At 27.4% G+C, this 9351-nt stretch overlaps 1 protein-coding gene across 2 annotated transcripts in view; it reads right to left on the reverse strand.

Annotated features, from left to right (window-relative positions):
- LOC107456846 (sodium/potassium-transporting ATPase subunit beta-1-like) overlaps positions 1-9351 on the reverse strand; it is a 93473-nt gene that overhangs the window by 71062 nt on the left and 13060 nt on the right. The window contains exon 1 of one of the 2 annotated variants that reach the window (XM_071179028.1): positions 7905-8181. The exons of the other annotated variant lie outside the window; for it this stretch is intronic. The gene's annotated coding sequence lies outside the window, so the exon portion shown is untranslated. Of the gene's footprint in view, positions 1-7904; positions 8182-9351 lie in introns of those variants that run through there. 2 annotated transcript variants of the gene reach the window in all.

Consider the following 9351-nt stretch of genomic DNA (forward strand, 5'->3'; position numbering starts at 1 on the left):
AAAAATAATGCTTTAATTCATTTTTATGTTTCATAAACAATTGATTATATTTTAGGAATTATTTCTGAAATAAATGCAGTCCATGAAATTTGTAGTAAACTATTACTTTTTCTTAAAACAAGTTACAAATGTATTTTAAAGTTTTTCTTTAAAATGTATTGGCCTCCATCAAATTTAGTGGTTAAGTGGTTTTGTTTTTTCAAGAAAAACAAAAATTTAATAGAACTAGTAAAACCTTTTAAGAACACAACAAAATTATTTTTGTTGAGATGTCTTTTAAAACTTGTCCTATGGAGAAAACTAAGTTTTTCGTTTTTTTCCACATTTATAGCTTTCTTTTGTTCCAAACATACAGGAAATAAAAAGGAAATTTTCGATTGAATTTTCTGTTGAACATTTTTGTTTGATCGAAAACAAAACAAATCACACAAGAATTAAAAAGAAATTCCGTTCGTATAAATTTTTTTCTTTCGAGTAGAAGATTTGAACTGAATAAGAGCTTTAAATTCTGGAAGGTTTAAGAAACAACTATAAAGATTTTTGAAGATTCGAACATAATCCCGTTTTATGATTAGTCAAATCACTATAAATATCTTTTCCGACGATAACATAAATATCATTTTTATTTTCTTTGAAAGGCATTTTTTCTTGTTTCATAGTAAAATGTATGACCTATTTAGAATATGAAGGACATTTCCAAATTGTCGATTTAATAATGTCAAAATAAAAAATTGAGAATAAGAATATTTCATATGAACATAGATCATAACAATACATCTTTATAATTTTTACTTTGTTTATGATAAAAACAAATAGCAAAATAGTGAAAAAGTGCATTATTTTCCATGCATAAAAATATTTTATTGAATCCAGTAAACCTTTTATTTTTGACCTTTTATTATTGGCCTTTTTATAATTGAACCTTTTATTACTAACCTTTTATCATTTAAAAGGTTTTTATTACAGCAGCTAGTAATTAAATTTCAAAAGGTTACAATGCAATAACATTGCAGTGGCATAGTTTTAATAAAGATGATTATAGTAAGAAAAAACAGCAACGAAACTCTGCAAGATAAAAAAACAGAAATTGGGACATTTTATTTTATAAGTATAAAAAAGCAAATTAAAATTCAGTTAATTCGCTGTCTTTCTGAGGTTCTAACTATGAGGCACTTTATAATTAACGACAAAAAGGGAAGCTCGATTGGTTCCTCTATCGGGTCAACTCTATTATTTTGCAGTTATTGATTGCAAATTTTCTCTGTTGACTGTTTATTGCACTTTGTAAAGTTTGAAATTCACAATCTTGAATTTGTGTTAGTTAAAGTACAAAGGAAGGTTCGAATTCAGCAATTCCAATTTTTGAATTTAAGCAAGTTTTAGATAACAGTGAAACGTCAACAATAAATGGGGAAATACTTATATAATTGAAAAGTTACTTATAAAATTAAAAATTGTGTTTAATGAGCATTATTCAGTCACAAAAAAGATTTTTTTTGTACTTTGCAGTTTAGTATTTTTTAATTTACAAACGAAATATTTACAGATTGCCAGCTATCTTCAATAAGCCTTCGTAAATTGCTATCAACAACTAATAGAAATATTATCCACAATGCAAAAAATTCCAGAGCAAATTGTGGCAAAAAAGGCCAACACTCTGGCAGCCAGTACTTTTTACCATTAAATCCATTCTTATCGGAACATGTAACGGAACAAAAAATCTGATGAACCATAATTTTTACAGTAATAATCACCGCAAAATCCCTGAATCACTGAATAAATACAGTAAAATTTTGGGTAAAATATTTTGCGGTAAAAATGAATTTTAGGGTGAAATTGGATTTAATGTGCTGTGATGTGTTGCATCCAAAGTGCTGTTATTTGATCCGGAATTTTCTATAGGGCAAGCTAACATTTTAAAGTTGCAGAAAGTTGCCTGTTTAGCCTTTACAAGTCATTTCGATTTAAAAAAAAAAGCTTTTCAAGACTAATTAAATCTGGATTTAAAAATAATGTAAATTTTTACTTCAAGATAGATTTTTTTAATGGAAAATACGCAAAATACTAAGCTTATAGTATAATTATGAAGTCAATTTAGCGGAAATTAAAACAATTAAGGTTTATTTTAATATACTCTGTCGGTCAACATTCGGAAGGTAATTTAAAAACTTAATATGACATTCAGTATGCACACTTAAGTACGATAAATGAATGAAAAGCTTATACATGATTTTAAACGACAAAACATAATATATAGCTTTCCGCTTTAAACGGACTCGCATTGTTAGATTATTAACAAACTGAGATAATGTATAAAAAATTGAGTTGGAATTTTTTTTTCAAACTAAATAATTAAGTTTTTCACTTTAAACTCTGCAACTATTTTTTTGAATTAAAGGATGTATATTACTTAAAACTTACTAATATTTATTACAATGAGGAAGAAAGTATAGTCATAACTACCATAATATGGTAAAATATATCATTCTATAGAAACGCCAAAATAATAGTGCGATAACATTTGCCTATACTTAGATTTTTAAAGTCAGAAGAAAAATAAAATATGGAGAAAAACATATTTCTATTTACAATGTAATCATTAACATTCATTGTAGACAGTTTAGCCCTTTTACTTTCTCAGAAGTCACTAATTTTTGAGATATATTCACGGTAAATTCTGAAAGTTTCTAAATTACGCACGATTAATATCTTTAAAAAGGCAGCGACACTATTTAAAGCCAACAGTATTGTGCTGAAAAATTTTATGGCCCATTACAGCAAATTAAGTCAGGTACAAGCCTCTTGTACTGAGAAGTGTTCTAGAACATCGCGTGCTTTTAGAGATGTCTCTTTCAATTTTGTATTCACATCGTATGTATCTCCTCCTTTCCACCGGGGGGAAGGGTGTGGGAGGATCATGTTTATCAAAAAGTATATTTTAAAATTCAGGTCAGAATTCCCATTTCGAAGAAATTTGAAAGCCTTACTATATGACTCTCCCTCCAACGAAAATACCAGAGTTCAAGTTAAAATAAATATGTGTGTCTATATGTAATGTTTTGATGCTTTATAAGTAAAGTATGCATCACATATCCAAAGAATTTGAATAGTCAAACGATAAGACCTTCTTTCGGAAGAGTGTTTTCTGTGAATTTTATTAGAAATGCTCTTATTCATGCATTGATATTCCTTTTAAATACACTCTCTATTTCTGTGACTTTTGATTCAAACTTGTGTATGACGAAATTAAATACAGTTAAAATATAGAAGTTTAAGGTTTCGATACTTTGATACGGTAGAACCTTTTTTCATTTTTCGTAGATCTATGAAGTTACATACCATCAAAATTTAGTGTAGCTTGCAATAAAATAATAAAATTAAGGAGGAATAAATATTAAAATGAGTACGAGTGCCGATATGTCGTGTTTTAGTGAAAAATAAATAAAATACATTATCGTATAACCAAAATATATGAATAGTAAGAGAAAATGCTTTCTTTTGAGGGATCAGTTTCTTTGAAGTTTTATTACGTTGTTCTGTTTCTGAATCTAACGATAAAATGCTCAGTAATTTTTATCGAAGTGCTTTGGTATAATAACTTGGTAAAATTAACAATAAAATACAGTTTTATAATGTGTGACAAACTTAGGTTAATGCGGTAAAATTTGGTAATTACATCATGACACCTTAGATCATTTCATTAAAAACATTTATTCGGTTAAATTTACTTTCAGCTTTGCAATTTTTACTAAATGTGTGCAACGAAAACTATAATTTTGAAAACCAGAATTTCTAGAAAACTGCTACCATTTTACCGGAGAAATTACCGAATTAATGGTTTAAATACCGTATATTTCGGTTTTATTATCAGAACTATATATTTTTTTCTCTATCAGAAATGTCATTTCCATAGAGTATGGCAGGTGTAAAAAGTGAGTGCTATCACACAGCCAGTTTAGATCAAATCATTTTGAAAAACTTTCTGCAAACACAAAATCTCAATTAAAAATCTTCCTGCATGCATTGATTAACTCTTGTCACTAGTTTCAATCCTTTCGTCGAAATCTAGTTTTGGCGAAATTCGTTTGACAGCAGTGAACTTTTCTTCTTCTTCAAAGTTTATAGAATTCTATATTAATTCATACCACAGGAAGAATTTTGGCAAAAAACCAGAAAAGAGGAAAATAGAAATCCAAAAATATTATGTGCAAAAACACTTTTTAAATAACTGAAAAAAATACCTGAAATTTAATCAAGAAAAAATCGGATCAATACGAATCTCGATATTTAATTTTGGAATCGCGTGAATATGAATATCGATATTTGATCTTAAAATCGTGAGAGTATGAATCTTGATGTTTAATTTTAATATCGCCTAAATACGAATCTCAATGCTTGATTTTAAGATAATTTTATAATTCTCAAGTCACTTGAAACACAAATCATAATAGTGGCTTTTAAATTGCGAGAATACGAAACGCGATAGGTGATATAAAATAGTGAAAAAGCGAAACAGGATATGCGATCTTAAATCGCGAAACTAGGAATCGTAATGTGCTATTTTAAACCATGTGAATGTAACTTAAAACCGCGTTTGAATTGGTGCTAAAAAGAGCAAAAGCGAATCTTCTCTAGATTTCGAAAAAGACAAATTTTCTTTGTAGAGGCGGATTATTTATTTCTTTTTTTCAGAAATAGTGAAAAAAAAATTCCCCGACCGTGTCAAATTTTCCGCGAACGGTGTTCACGCTTTCGTGTATATAATACGCGTCTGCACAAAGCTTAAAATTTTTCCTCTTCAATTCTGAAAAGAAATATTTTCTAAATGAAAGTTTTCCGTAAAGAAATGTTTCCAATAGTTCCGGGCAGGCGATCATCATACGGCCACCACTAGCGAAATTAGCGCCCAATATTTTTTTAAAAAAAAATTACCATAAAAAAGGAAGAGCTGTGAGGCGGATTTTCATTCATTTACACGTTGATTGCCATGTCAGCCATTGCTGAGAAATACTAAATACTGAGGAATATCAAATACTGAGAAAAATCAGCCTAAACGGGAAGTTTAGACTGATGTCAGTCATTGGTGACTGAATGTGTAAAATATATGATATAAATCTAAAGAATTCAAAATGTTTTAAGTAGTTAATGAAAATGTATTGAAAATTTGCTTCATTCTTTGCATTTTAAATAAATTTTTTTATTTATTTTAATCTGTTAATTACGCATTTTGCATTGTTATACAACAATAAGAGTGCTAAGCAGCGCGGGTGGCCCACGTGAGATTTCCTTCAAAAATACGGGAGGTAATTAACGTGTTCACTTACTGGCTCTGAAAATTCAGTCCCGAATCCCAAATCATTTTTTTCTATTTGCAGAGCTATAATTATATCCAATAAAAGATATCAATCTGCTCCAGTTGTATAAGTTTCTGGAGGAATTCGAAATGAACGTCGACGTCAACGCATCGGTGTATAACGTCATCTGCGTAAGTACAACATGCATATTTTTAAAGATCTAGCTATGCCCACTCACGTTTTGCGTATTTTATCATCGACACACTCTTATTAGCATATTTAAGACTAATACCTCGGATCATTATTACGTGAAAAAAGGAACATTAGATAAAAAGTTATCAAAGCATTTATTTTTATTTTTTGCGCACCATGCATTTAACGTGTCATCCCAAATTACTTGCATTCTTTGAAGTTAATTTGAAAATTAATTTTCTAAGACAACCAGATAACAAATTAATGTATGGGCTCCGAATTAAAACAATAAATTAAAATCTAATAAGCGTTATACTACTTTCAATTTTGTGCAAGCATATGTATGTGCATGTATAAATAAACAACATTTGAATTTTAATGATGTTTAAAAAAGCGAATTTATTATCCAAGCCTTCATCAAGAGGCATGCTAAATATATTTATGTAGTAGATAGAAAAGAGTTAAATTAGTGAAAAAAAATTACTGAGTGTTTAGAAATATGCGAGCTATTTGATTGTAAACTGTTTGGAGTAGTACTAAACTAATTATATTATAATAAAAGAAAATGTAAATCGATAAGGAAATATGGGAGACATTATTAATCAAATTGCCAGCTAATCAATAATTACACTTTATCTTTTGCTAGTTTAATCACGTTTCCTGCTATATTTTTGAAGACATAAAGTAATTAATTAAAAGTCAGAAAAAAGCTTTGTAACATGTTGAATAAAATATTCGATAAGCTACAAGATATTTTCAATGAGAAACAGAGAATGGTCACTACCTGTTCCTGGCTCTATAAAAACACAAAAAGCTTCGTAATTTTTCCGAAGCACTTTAGCAATGAGTTTGGTAAAATTAACAATATAACATTGTTTTAAAATATAACTTAGAGCATTGCATAAAAACCGTTTAATTGGTTCAATTTATTTTTCAATTTTGTATTTATAACTAAATGTGTGGTAACAAAAACTATAATTTAGAAAACTAGAATTTTCGTTTAACCATTAACATTATGAACAGCAAAACTTTTAAGTGACTGATTTAAATACCATATATGTAGGTTTTATTACTAGAATTATGTTGTTGATTTTGGAAAGAAATGTCTTTATCATAACGAAAGGTAATTTTACCAGATTTTTTTTTCTGCGTGCTTAATAAATATGTATACATAACAGAAATTTTAAATAAGTTATATACATAAAAATAGTTTACAAAATGATGTGTGATTTATCGTTAATTTTTTAAGCAACTATATATGTAAGGACAACCAAATTACCGCAGAATACTAAGGATTTGATAGATTTTGAAGTTCACGAGACATTAAGAAATCTTTATAAGCTATATAAAATATTTTAGATATATGTAAAAAAAGATACATTTATTACTTTTTAAAGATTGAATCGCAAATATCTCTCTATCAGTCTGAAGAGGCATTTTTAAAAACTAATTTCAATACTAATTAGGAAAAGAGTTTTACTCAATGTAGACTGATTGCTACAAATTATTCATAAAAATCTGGTATTTTTTGATTCTCCATAAGCACTTTTCAACATAAAAATAACCATTTATTCATAAATTTATTCTTGATTAATAATGTTAAAATTTTTACTTATAAGAAGTTGCAATATTAAATGTAATATTAAAAGGTACATTAAAAATAACTAAAAAAATGCATAATATAAAATTTCCGAGAAAAGTTCATATTTTAAAAAGTTTCAAATTGTCATAGATATTTCAAATCAATTGGAAAGATAATCAATTCGCTTTTTTTATTTATCTTGATAAATTTTGTCTTTATTTACTTTTGCTTTATTAACTTTCTTCAAAAAAAAATATTAAAATTAAAAGATATTTAATCACTAAATTAGTGTGACAAATTGTCTTCTAATTTTTCTACAATGTCTGCTTTTTTAAAAAAAAATTCTGATAATGCTCACGGAGGAAACAAAATGGTAAAATTACGTTACTGTATGATATCGAAATTTCTGGTAAAAAACCATATTCCGCTATTAAAAACCGAAATAGACGAAATCTAAACAATTCATTTATTGATTTTTCCCTTAAATGGTAAAAGTTCACTGTAAATTTTGTTTTTTAAAATTTAAGTTTCTATTGCAGCGCATTTAGTAAAAACTACAAAGCTGAAAAGTAAATTTAACCGAATAAATTGTTTTTATGCAATGCTCTACCATATCATGATAAATTCGTCAAATTTTATCACACATTCTAAAATCATATTTTGGAGTTAAATTATACCAAAATCATTGAAAAAGAGCATCGGTTAAAGCTGCCAAGCTTTGTATTCACAGAGAGCAGGAAACGCTGTAAATTTTTCCATACTTCTTTTCTCATTGAGCTTATTAACATTTTGCAAAATATCTAAAAATTTTGTAAAAAAGAAAAGATAAAACTTACCACTCAAAAAATTGAATTTGATTGATATTCTCATAGCAAAACATTCTCAGTTTGTTTATTTTATTAATCCAAATTTCAGATATATAGTTTCCAGAAATATCCAAAAATAATCCGGATTGAACACTTCGAATAAAATAATCCCTATTTGGTAAACAGGTGATGAATAGAAAGAAGTGAATGCAAGGGAAAAGATTTAGGAGAAAATCACAGCACACGCTTCTTCGCGTAACCTACTTTACCCTTCTGGTTTTGTTGCACTCAAAATCCTGGATCTTCCAAGGCAGGCGGGAAAAAGAGGGAAAATATTTCAGGGAAAATCACATTATGTTTTCCCTTTTCCAGAATTTTCCCCTAGTGGACGTATTTATATTAGATGCACTTAGGAAACTTTAATAACAGTTTGTTTTCAAGTACAAAACTTAATTTAAATTTTTTTTAAGAGCTTAGTGTTTTTTTCCGGAAGACTTTGACAATATTGCTTAATTAATTTTAGTACTTTTTGGAAACCAGACGGATGTAAAGTTTAATTATTCATTAAATTTGTGATTTGAGCAAAACAAAATTAGCATAAAAATTTTGAATTTCTGGATAAATTTAAATACATACATTAATTGGAGCAAAAATCTATTATAATGTCTCCAAATTATCAGAGCTATGTAAATAACTTGTAATCAAAACAATTTGTAGCGTTACTATATCTATTATAGATATTGATTGATTTCATATTTCACATGTTGCATGCATGTCTAAAATATTTAAGGCGTTCTTTTATGTGAAATAGGAATAATTATAAGGAATGATTTCAACAAAATTATAGGTTACAACTGCCGTATTCCATTTGGTATATTCAATAAGGGTCATTAAGCAATAGATCATGAACTCTTTGTTCAAATGTTTCTGTTGTTTATCATAGAACATAAATTCTTATTTTCTTATTAGTATATAAATTTTTACGTTATAAATTCTTATTTTCTTAATATATATTATATATTATATAACTTTTTCTAGAATATAAATTCATATTTTCTTTTATAAACAAATAGTTTAATTAATTTTAACATAATTATTGTTTCATTTTGCTTTTCGTGACCAAATTCATCATATTTTGTTAAAACTTGAAGCCGTAACTAATCAATCTTTAAACATTTAAAAAAAAGTATATTAAAGATACAACAATACGCCATTTTTAGAAATATTTATCCAATTTTTCATTTAGTAATATTAAAACCATTATTGACCTAGCTGGACTATACTTCTCGAATTACCAGAATTCTACGAGAATTCTTATTTAAAAAATAGAAGTTAATGGTTTAGAAGTTAAACAAATTATAAGCGTAAGAAAAAAGAAATAATTGAAAGAAGTTGACATTATGCCATTAAAAATTATGTAAATGCTATAGAAAAACATAAATTGGCAAGCAATTAAAATAAATTATCAACCATATAT

The sequence above is a fragment of the Parasteatoda tepidariorum genome, chromosome 3 (assembly GCF_043381705.1).
Source record: "Parasteatoda tepidariorum isolate YZ-2023 chromosome 3, CAS_Ptep_4.0, whole genome shotgun sequence".
Lineage (NCBI taxonomy): Eukaryota > Metazoa > Arthropoda > Arachnida > Araneae > Theridiidae > Parasteatoda > Parasteatoda tepidariorum.